We start from the raw sequence: 12812 nt of genomic DNA on the forward strand, positions 1-12812 counted from the left end.
AACTAAAAATAATTCACCTGGTTTTTGTTTAGTGTTACATAGATCAGCCATGGTGATATCACATTCAATGTTGTGTGAGTAATGTGCTAGGAACTTCTGGATGAGTTCTTCAAATGTTCTAATGCCACCTGGTAATCGAGAAAACCATGATGTGGTTGTTCCTCCCAAGCTTTGGGGTAAAAGGCGCATTAGGTATGTATTTTCATATGCCACTTCAAGGCAAGTTGAATGGAATTCTCAAACATGATCACGAGGATATCCTTTTCCTCTATTTTTTTTAAACTTGGGTGTTTCGAACCCTTGTGGAAAAGGTGGCATATGAAGATTCCTATCAAAGGGATAGGGACACATGCCATTGAGTGAAAATTGATTAGTTTTCATGCCACTATGAAGTTGTTGGGTGAGATTTTCAACTTGTTGCCACTACATGTCTATGTCATTTGGAGGAGGAGGTGGTGGATTACCTTGATGAAGGTTGTATCTAATGGGATCTCATCCTCTTTCATCCTCATTATGAATTTGGCATTTTGATGCTTGTCTTAGTTATGCAACATCAAATTCAAAAGGTACTTTGGCTCCCTCTTGAGCAAGTCTCAAAAAGTGAGCATTAGCATTGCTCTTGAGTATTTTATCAAAAAGTCTATTAAAGAGAGGGTTGTGTTGTGCCCTTTCTATTGCCACAGGAGTAGGAGTACTTTGATTTTCATCATTGATGTTTCCTCCAAGGGCTTCTTGGAATTCATTGATGTTTTCCTCCTCTTCTTCCTCAATTTCCATTTGTCTAGTTCTTGATCTAGTATGAGCCATTTTGTTCACAAGTTTTTGTTGAAGTTGGGTGAAAATGATGATGAGTTGTTGATGAAATGAGAGATTTATGTTTGGTGGGGTGTTTTGCATATGAATCTCTAGCACTAAAGGTAGATATTATCAAAGTTATTCCTTGAATTGCTTGTTGTGTTGGTTTGACAAAGTTTTGATGTGACAAGGCGTAGAGGAATCTGAGATGTGTTACAATTCCAACTACCTAGTAATGAGAGGATTCACTCAAAGACTAGTTTTAACCTATGTAGAAATGCCTCTTTAGGATGAGTTTATCTTAGATGTCAAGACATTCTAAAAGTGATGTTGTTTGCATTTGATGCAAGCAATATTTGAAAAGAACTTTGGATAATAACCTCTTGATGTTTTGAGAGTGGAAATGGATTGATGATGTGTGAATGGGGTATGGATGAAATTTTTAACTTCAATAGAAACTTTGTGTTACATAAGGAACAAACTCTTCTTCTTCCCTCTTAGGGGTTGGTGGTTCTTCTCAAGCTACGTTGTATGTGATACAAATGTCTGGAAAGAAGTCAGGGTTGATCTTGCCTCCTTTGTATTTGTGATAACTTAAAGCTCTATATTGCATAGAAGCTCTACGGTTCAATGACTCTTGATCAAATTCATTTGATTTCCCTTGAAGATAGAGACACATGAGACATAGAAAATATCTATTAGAGACAAAGATTTGTCTATTAAGATAGAAGAATTTCCTCCTTTTGATTAAAGCCATTGAGCTCAATGATCTTCTTTTCAAGTTGATGTGTTGATGAAGATTCTTCTTTCTCAAGATGTGAAGAATGGTCATATAGTTTGATACTTTTTGTTATTGCTCTTTTGTTGGTATTTTTAAAAATGTTTATGTTGGATGAATACTTTGTTTTTGGAACTGATTTTTGATGTTTCTTTGACAAGAAAACAAAGAAAGCACACAAACACAAGAATGTTGCCTCAAAAGGCACCAATAAGTATGGGTCTAGATCAACCCAAGCTTTTGAACTTTTATGACCCTTTCCTTCAAACTTATTTTAGGTGTTTTCCAAAGCCTGAAGTCGGCTCAATTTGTACTGGTCTTGACTAAAAAATGAAGACACTTCAAACACTCTTTATCCCTAAGGTCAAATGGCCAATTGCGATAATTTCAGCCCACATCTTGATATTTCTTTGACTTTGGTACTACATACCTTATGAATCCCGTTGTGGCAGGTAAGGATGTGATATACTAAGTCTTGCACAAGCATAACAAATAGATGATCCCTATGATGGGGGAGTCACCACTTTTATCAGGCTACAAGTAACCTTTCAAAAAGCTATGTTTCTACTCAAAGAAATATGTATGGTGAGTATCTTGGGAGCAAAACCATCGATGCTCTTGCACTGAATTTATCACAAATATCCTCAATCAATAGAATAGGTGGGCTACTACTTAAAGGTGTTTAGTATTGTTCGATGTTTTTGGACATAAGTTCATTCTGCAGTGACTCACTTAAGAGCCTTGTAACTTGTGGTGGGGCCCATTTGTCCTTTCAGCAAGTTACACTGTAGGAACAGCTATACCCAAGGCTACAACTTTCGCTCTCACCTAATTTCTATAGCGGCTCAAAGGATTTACCACGTGAGGTTGTTCCCAAGAGTGATGTGTCTCTTGGCAGGCCTCTCTTAAAAACATAAAATTTTGAGTGTTACTAACACTTTTCTCTTGCACCTAGGACCACGAGAGCCAAGGGAAAGGATAGTGTGTATTAGAAATAGGAACACTTGACAAACTCTTTTGCACAAGTGTGCCAAACACAAAATACACTTATTCTTTTTAACTTGTCATTGCAAATGATTTTGTATCTAATTGGAGATGTTGCTCCAACAACCATGATGTTCTTTTTAACTTCAAAGGCAATATGTTTGAGTAAACTAGAATTTAAAATCCTAGTCAACTTAATGAAAAACACATTTGCGTGAAGTAAAATCATTTTGCAACAAAGAGTGACACAAATTGATTGTTCTTTTTACTTGCCCAAAAATTGAAGTGTGGATTGTGATTTTTAAGCTTGATGCAAGAAAGAAAAATGTGTCTTGTTTTGTTTTAAGCACCAAAATAAAGTGTATCTCTAATGAAAGCAAATTTGTATTGTTGATTTTTAGAGCACCAAAACAAAATGGATCCTAACTTGCAAGAAATGAAATTTGTGTTGTTAAGTTTTAGAGCACCAAAACAAAATGGATCCTAACTTGCAAGAAATGAACGTTGTGTTGTTGAGTTTTAGAGCACCAAAACAAAATGGATCCTAACTTGCAAGAAATGAACTTTGTGTTGTTGAGTTTTAGAACACCAAATGAAAGTTTTTAATTTTAAGTAACAAACGGGGTTAATTTAAAACCTGCACATGAAGCAAAAAGTTAGTAAAATCTAACCATATGGTGGGCTTCCACAAGCCTAAGAAAATTTATTTTATTTGTTACATGGCCTTTTTTACAATGTTATGTTACAATAGTGCTACTCTGTGTGAAAACAGAAGTGCTACTTAACACAAACGCACTAAAATGTGGACAAAAGCACTAAACTAAACATTTTAACAACTAAATAAATGCGCTATAACATGGACAAAAGCGCTACTTAAGACTCAAAAGCACTCATATACGGACAATAGCACTATTCAAAATGCAATAGCGCTAGAATATCAAATTGCAATAGCGCTAAAACATGATCAAAAGCACCAAAGTGCGACCTGTGTGTCAAGCTAAATAGTCAAAAAGTTAGTTTTGAAAAAAAACAAAAAGTTGTTGGGTGTTCGATTCACGTCGGGTTCACCAAATGATGCTCTGCAAAATGGAATTTGGTTAGACTAAAACCTATGGTCATATAACACACAAAAACAACAAGAAACAAGGATCAAAGTTAGTGTTATTCAACCAAAAATGAATCTAAGCAGGCATATCAAAAGAGATACTAAGAACATGCTAACATATTTAACTAGGGAAACAAATATCACAAGGCATCTCCAAATGCCTTCTAACATGTTCTTAGCTCCTTCTCCTTTATTCCTCTCCTCTCCAAGTTCCAAATTAGTGTAGCTCTCAGCAGCTTTTTGCACTATGGATGCTTATGGAGGTTCAAGATTGTAGATGATTATTCTAAATGCTATGCAAGTATGAATAAGCTAGAAATGGGATTATTATCTAATCTAGTGTTGATTTTAATCCAAAAGAGTGAATATGAGTAAGATATGCTAAATGCTCTCTAAAATTCTCTATAACTTAGATGTATACAAGTTTTCAAGATCTGGATTATGAAGAAATGGGCTCTATTTATAGGGAAAATAGAGCAATGGATGGTTGAGATTGAGTAATCTCAACAAGGGCCAAGATTGAATGATATCTAGTCCATGTGATGGCTTTCAACCCAATCTCAGGATGACAAGTGTCAATATGAGATAGGTTGAGAGGAGAGGGAATAAGCATTAAATGCTTGACATGACCTGAAGGTTAACTTGGGAGTTAAGGTCAAGGTTGGGTTGAGTGAATAAATTCTTTATTCAAAGAATAAAGCTTTTATCCAATGGATAAACTCTTGTGCAAAGGTAAAAGGGATAACCATGGTCAAAGGAATAAATGCTTGAGGAGACACACAAGTCACATGAGGGTTGAGTTAGGGGTTAACCACAAATGGTCATGTAAGAGCCATAAGTGGTTTAGAAGACTTTAGAGGTTAAATTGTTGAACACACAAAGCATTAAATGTTTTTCAAAGACTTTGAAGTCTTTGAGAAGTGACTCCAAGTTGCTTAGGAATGTGACAATATCTAGGGGATGGATTAGGTTAATTAGGAAGGGCTTAGAAGAATCTAGAAGGGGGTTAGGATTGCAAGTGGGTTTGGTGGGTGAGGGAAAATAGGATTTTTGCATTTGTAGGAAAATGCAAGTTGGGGGGGGATTTAATGATTTAAATAAATGTTTTATTTAATTTATTTAAAAGAGGAAAGGGGATTTAATTAAATAAATATGATTTATTCATTTAATTGATTGTGTATTTGGTTTAATGAATTAATTAAAATAAATTGAATAATTTATTTAATTAATAGGAGAATGTTTTGAAGATGAATTAATTAAATATTAATTTAATTAACTGATGGCTAGTAGGTTTTTAATCAAATAAATAGAAAATATTCATTTAATTAAACTGGGTAGATTTATGTCACTACACTATGAATTACCTTTTGTGCAACAAGGTCCCAAAGCTTGTATCCTTTCACACCATAACTATACCCGATGAAGATACATTTCACAGCCTTGTTCTCCAAATTTGTTTGTTTCTCCTTGGGCACATGTGCATATGCCTCACAACCAAAAACTCTTAGATGTCTTAATAAAGGTTGTGACCTGACCATGCTTCCATAGGCGTTTTATCAATAATAGCTGATGTAGGAGACTTGTTAATCAAGTAGCAAGTTGTGGCAACAACTTCATCCCCCAAAAAAATTTCTAGACCAGTACCACTCAACATACTCCTAGCCTTCTCCATCAGTGTCTTGTTTATTCTTACTGCAACTCCATTCTATTGTGGAGAATACGGAGTTGTCTTATGTCTGTTAATGCTAGAGTCTTTATAAAATCTACCAAAATCATGAGAGAAAAATTCACCACCATTATCTGTCCTCAAACATTTAATTTTCTTTCCAATCTGCAACTCAACCATTACTTTAAATTCTTTAAATTGACTAGAAACTTCAGATTTACTCTTTAGAAAATATACCCATGTCCTTCTACTAAAATTGTCAATAAATGAAACATCATATGTGGATTTTCCAATCGAAGGAACATCTACATGACCAAACACATCAGAATGAATAACATCCAAAACACCATAAGTTTTATGAGAACTTAAGTAAAACTGAACGTAGTTTTGTTTTCCATAAGTCCAATGCTCACATAAATCAAATTCAAGATTACAATCATTCAAACCTTCAACAAGGTTTTTATTTTTCAAGGTCCTTAGACTCTTTTCTCCAATGTGGCCAAGCCTCTGGTGCCATAAAATAGTCTTCTCTGTAGGTAACTTTGCTTCAGAAGAAAGTGCACCCTTAGGTACCCAAAAGCCATTTCCATCTACTGAAGGTGAAACCCTCAAATCTTCCGATGAAGTATCCACAAATTTACTTTTTACAGAAGTGCTATTACACTCAACAGTGTATGCGTCTAGCTTATACAAAGTATCAAACTTGACAACTCTAGAAATTACCATAGAACCCTTAATCATCTTACATCCTACCTTAGAAAAGACTACCTACACACCCGCATCTATCAGTTTTCTCATAGATAACAAATTTTGTTTTAATCTAGGGATATGCAAGACACAATTTATCCTTTTTACTCTACCATCAGAAAATGTGATGCTAACTTTACCTTGACCAACAATGTCTAAATGTGAATCATCACCCAAGTACACCTTACCTTCATTAAATTCTTCATATTCAAAAACACAATCTCTATTGGAAGTCATATGAAAAGATGCACCTAAGTCAATTAACCAAACATCATTACTTGCATGAGTTGCCAAATCTACAATGAAAGCATCACCATCTTCCTTCTCGAACTCAGAATCAGAATTAAACTTTTTCTTTTTCTTCTTCTTTTCTTCTTTGCAATCCTTACAGATGTAACTCAGTTTACCGCAATTATAGCAAATGACTTTGGACTTTCTAGGAGATTTTCATCTCCCTCTTTATTTGGACTTATCATGCTTCTCATTCTTCTTGCCTTTCTCCTAAGGTCTTCGATGAATAGTTAGGGATTCCTTTGAACTCATGGATACCTTCCTCTGCATCTCTTCACCAAGTAGGGCACCTACCACATCTTCAGATTTCAAAATAATAGAAGTACTATCGATAGCCATAACAAAAGAATCCCACGAATCAAGCAAAGAACAAAGCAAGATCTTGCATTTCTCCTCTTGGTCCATCTTAATACTGATAGATACTGATGCAAGAGCGCCAAAGTATTTCAAATCAGCATTTGGATTTGATCCTGGTGAGACATCAATATCGGTATTGGTATGTTATTACCGGTTGGTCTAGTTGTGAGTAAAGCGAAGATGAAGCGGGTTGCGGGTGGTTTCCGTAACTTGCGGATCATTGAGCGATGTTGTTTTGGGCCTTGTCTGATGTTTCTAGAGGACTGCGTGAAGTTTTATGCATTTGAAGATGTTCTTGGTGATTTGGGCTGATGTGTTATCATTTACACGTTTCATCATGGACCAGTTGGTCTTTGGCCGACCTGATCGAGTTGTTATTGCTTGCAGATAGTATAAAGGGAAAGTTTAGAGATTCATTTTGCATGACAGAGATTGGAGGAAGAAGAGATCAAGTGAAGATGTAGTTTTTGGAGAGATTCTAGTCTGGGGGGACTGAAGTCCAGAGGGACTGAGGTTCAGATCAGTGTAGAACAGTGCAAACTATTATCAGATACCTATTTACCGAGCAGAGGATCTATGGATCTTAGATTTTGTGTTGTAAGAATTGTTTTGTAATCCTGGGTTGCGGTCCAATAGGTGTAGCCATTGAAGGCATATGTAATTCATTTAATGGATATAATGATTGATTTATCTGGTTATCGGTTATATCATGTGTTGCTTATACCAGTTAGGTTGCCCTTTATCTATTTATTGATTAGATCTTGTGTTGTGTTACCGGTTGTCGGTATCTTGCATGGTGTTTTTGTGTTATAGGCTACAAGGTGGGGATGTCCTTCATTGGATCTCCCTACCTTGCCTATGTCAATTGGTATCAGAGATGGTTTGTGAACCTATTGATCGAAGAACACCTGGTTATGTACCGGTTGGATGGAAAGGAAGTTGAGGCAGCTTCTAGACTTGTTTAGATCGTCAAACTTGAGGTAGTACAAGGCTTGCAAGTAGACCATCGAACCTAGAGCTTGAGCTTGAGGTAGTTAGTTGGTGGAGACTTGAATAGATCGTTGAACTGAGGCATGCTATAGGGCGGATTGGTAGATCGCCGAGGAGAGGCAACCAAAATCTGTAGTCAGACCACCAAACCCCTGAGGCAGTTTCAAGTACCTACTAACAGATCATCGAACTAGATCAAGTGATGGGACTCACTTTTCAATTAACCTCGAGAGTCTAATGTAGGAGCACCAAAGTATTTCAAACTGACATTTAGATTTCATCCAGGTGATACATCGATCTTGGTATTGGTATGTTCTTACCGGTTGGTCGAGCAGTGAGTAAAGCAAAGATGAATCAGGTTGCAGGTGCTTTCCATAACTTATAGATCATTGAGCGATGTTGTTTTGGGCCTTGTCCAATGTTTTCGGAGGACCACGTGAAGTTTTATGCATTTGAAGATGTTCTTGGTGATTTGGGCCGACGTGTTATCATTTACACATTTCATCATGAACCGATTGGTCTTTGGCCAACCTGATCAAGTTGTTATTGCTTGCAAATGGTATAAAGTGAAAGTTTAGAGATTCATTTTGCAGGATAGAGATCGAGCAAAGATGTAGTTTCTAGAGAGATTTTGGTCTGAGGGGACTGAAGTCCAGAGGGACTGATGTCCGGATTAGTGCAAAATAGTGTAGGTTGCTATTGGAGACCTATTTGTCGAGCAGAAGATCTGTGGATATTAGATTTTATGTTGTAAGGATTTTTTTGTAATCTTGGGCTGTTGTCCAGCAGGTGTAGCCATTGAAGGCATATGTAATTCATTCAATGGATATAATAATTGATTTATCTAGTTCCCAGTTATATCATGTGTTGCTTCTACTAGTTAGGTTTCTCTTTATCTATTTACCAGTTAGATCTTGTGTTGTTTTACCGCTTGTCAGTATCTTGCATGGTGTTTTTGTGTTATAGGCTGCAAGGAGGGGATGTCCTTCATTGTATCTCCCTGTCTTGACTGCATCAGATACCAATTGAGACACCAACATATTGAATGCTTCCAGGTGGTCTGCAATTCATCCACCCTCTTCCATCTTCAAGGAATACAATTTCTTCCTTAAGAAAATTGGATTTAATAAAGATTTTGCTTGATACATTTCACCAAGCTTAGCCCATAGCTTCTTTGCAGAGTTTTCTTCATGGGCATTGATTAGAATAGAGTCTACCAAGAAAAGTTTGATTAGACCCTTTTCTTTTTTGTCCATAACATCATACTGAGCCACCGCAGTAGGATCTAAGGGTCTTTGGACATTTGCATCAAGAACATCCCACAAATATCGATCTATTAGCAGATCTTCCATCTTTAGCTTCCACATCTCAAAATTCGTTCCATTAAATTTCTCCACCTCTATTCTCCCTTACAAACTTATCATCTGAAAATTCCTGCAACAAAATCAAAAAATGTCTTCTGCACAAGCTCCCACTCAAATCTGGATTAGTACAAAAAACCCAACAACCCACAACTAAAACCAAAGGTGGTCTATCTCTGATACCACTTGTAAGGAAGTTAAGTAGTGGAACAACTTCCTACACTAACCTTGAGAGGAGGGTAGTGAAAAAACTTTTACAAGTCATCACAACAGTTATAGAAAATAGAAATAGACATAATAAAATTCAAACCATAACATAGTGATTTACGTGGGGAAAACCCTTTTCAGGAGAAAACCCCACACTCCAAAAGCCGCCCAATTTATTATTCAACAATAAAAAATAGATTACAATATACTTGTAGAGTAAGATCTTCATAGGAATACCACTAATTAGAGATTCAGAAGTAACTCAATAGCCATAAGACTCTTACACACAACCTCTATCTCACACACCTCATATAATATAGGAGATACAATACAAGAAACCGTCAAACGGTATTACAAAACCATGGGCTGAAACCACCCAATAAAGTATAGTTGACCTTATCTCCAATCTATATGTCCTATGATGTGTTAAAAAACACATCAACACATGTCCCTCCCTTTTATAGTTCATTTATGTGTTCGATACAAATTATATTGGACTATTTCAGGAGTACAAACTTTCAAAGGCCATAACTTGTGAACCATGTGTCTGATTGACGAACTGTTTGAAGCATTGAAAAGCTCGTGAAGTGCTCTATCACCTCGTAAACTGCTACATCATTTATGATCACTTTTCAAGGCATTTTGGAGGGTCTAAAGTCCCCAAAATTAAGTTTAAACCTTTAATCACACCCTCCAAAATGGAAACTTTAATATATTCAAAACTAGCTATGATCTTGTGATAAAACTTTACTGGCATGCTTATCTAACCAACCAGAAGCTTATAGGATAATTTCACAACATTTTGTGCTAAATGTATAACTTACTATAAATAGTAACCTCATGTAAATGCAAGGTTGAGACACCATTTTCCCAATAGAGTGCACTTTTAGTTTTCAGTATGGTGCTTGGATGAGGAAGGATAACATGCTTGATCAATTACATTCCAGCTACATTTTCAGATTGGCCTTGGTGAAGTCAAGTGAAAATCAAATTTATGACAGAGGAAAGCATTAGCCTATCTTTTTTGATGGCCTTGGACCATCATATGTGGTTTGATTCTCAAGCCACAGTAGTGTGGGGTAGAGAAGACCTTTTTTTACTTTGCGCCCAATGGAGTAGGCACCTGGTCTATTCTCGGAGATCTAAGATCTTGCCATGACTGCAAGGGGCATGCATCCCTGAGCTAGAGCCACTATTGGGACTTCAAAAAATTTGTCAAATTTTGAAGGCTCAGGTTTGAAATTTTGGTTCTTGCATTCAAAAAGCACCTTGCAAAATTAGCTTGAGTAGCTCATTTTGAGAGCCTATATTTTTGCACCTATGAATTTTCATGCAAAATCCATTTGGAAAATGTTCATAACCTATTAGAGATTCCATATGTCCATTTGTAGCCTATTGGGATCAGTTTTGATATGTTTTTGAAGTCTTGGTTTCAAGCCCCAAAGATAGGTTTGTTGATTACACATGTTGCACCCTTTCTGAGGAGCCCTCTTTGAGGCATTGTATTTTTGCACCTGAAGAAGACTATGACAAACTGATAGTTTCTTATGATTTTCTATAATTTTTTGAATCCCCATGCTAGTTGGTGCACCCCCATAAATCCTTTTGCCAAGTTTTCAAAGTCAAATCTGTTTGCAAAAAGTTCAGTTTTGAAAGATGGACTGTGTCAAGCTACAGTTTGTAGCCCAACATGTGAATCTTTATTTCATACCCTATTGACATGCACATCAAAGAAAGTGTACCCCATGATTCCCTATATGATTATCTACCATTTGCATGGTTTATAGCCCCCCAACTCATCATCTGATAAGTTTTCAAAGCCACTTCAAACGAAATTTTTTTAGGGTTTCAAGCAACATGTTCAAACTTGTCAAAGAAGGCAAGTTGGGAGATTAATATCTCACACATATAGTCAAATTAGGTCAAATCCTCTTTCATACCTACTCAAGGTATCTAGATCTATCAACCCGCCAAGTGGCATGCTCTGAAACAAAGTTTTGAAATTTTTTCCAATAAGTCATTGAAGGGGTTTCGGGTTGTTTTAACAGATGCAGTTCCAGACAAGCCTGAGTAGGCAAATTCAAATGTTAATATTTTTTCCTCGGATATCATTTTTAGAATTCATCTGATGCCCTAGATTCTTTGTGTAATATTTTTCCAAGGTGCCAAGTTTCGGGCCTTGATCAGATGTTTTGATCAGTTTTTAAAGCTAGTTTCGAAGGCTACTTAGGTTGTTTTGACAAAAACTCAGGTTTGCAAAAATGTCAAGTTTAATGGTTGCACATTCAGTTTCTCAGATTCAGAGCATCTCCAGTTAGTGAATCAGATTATTTCTACGGGTCAGTTGCACATAAATGATTTTTTTTTAGTCGGGCCCACCATGGGCCCAACTAAAGCTATAACCTGGTAAGGTCAGTTGGAGCCCTCTGAAAAAATAAATATTATTTAAATTGCATTTATTTAAATAATATTGTATTTGAATTGAAGTTAGCAAAAAGGGGGGGTACCAAGGAAAAATTAAAGTATATCAAATCATTTTCCAATTATTTAATAACAAAAGAGTTTGATATGAAAGGAGCATGACCATAAACTTTAAATCATTTTAATAATGATTTAAAATTTCAAAGTAATTCATCTTTCCCTATTAATAAACTTTGGTGGGCACATAAAACGAGGGAGAAAAATATGGTGAGCAGTGAAGATGGGTGAACCTTAATATTTTTCAAATCATTTCATAAAGATTCAATAAAAAGAAAAATGCTTTCACGAAAGATTTTAAATGCAAAAGGAGGTTATATATTTTACTACTTATCAAGTTGCCATTAGTTTTATATTCAAATTCATACTATATATTCTAGTCGGTTAGTACTACCAAATCATGCAGTCGGTATACACACAAAGAAGTCGGTATGCACAGTCTAGTCAGTTACAGAAGAAAGCAGTTACAAAACACAGTATACACCGAGCTGTCTACCGAGTATCTTTTTGAGACTACCGAACAGTAAAGATGACACACCGAGTTGATATTCATCAAGTGAAATGTGTTACCAGATACATTGAACCTGGACATGCATATGAAAACGTGTTACAAGATCGAGGCACATCTAACCGTTATTACATTGGAAATTGCACCAGAAGATTGTGTATGATTACAAGGACAATCTAACCAATGAAATGTTTTGTCTAGTTATTCATTCGAGGAATCTTGTTTGTAAGATCGAAGCAATAAATTGGATCACCGTTTTAAGAGATCTATTTATACAGCATGAGTTAAGAGCAAGGTGTGTGCATGTATGTATGAAGGAAGACTGTTACAGAGACACAGAGGTCACCGAGAAGGTTTTCAAAGAACAGTCGAAGAACAGAGTAAACAGAAGGGTTTACCGAGTTACTATATGGGTTACCGAGGTATGCTATAAGCAAGGTAATCTTATTCTGAGCACATAGAATCTGCTATAACATTTCAGATGTAAAGTTGCAGATATTTGTAATGATTTTATTGTAATATTGTGAAGTTGAAAGAGAAACCTT

Source organism: Cryptomeria japonica, chromosome 2, assembly GCF_030272615.1.
Source record: "Cryptomeria japonica chromosome 2, Sugi_1.0, whole genome shotgun sequence".
Taxonomy (NCBI): Eukaryota; Viridiplantae; Streptophyta; class Pinopsida; order Cupressales; family Cupressaceae; genus Cryptomeria; species Cryptomeria japonica.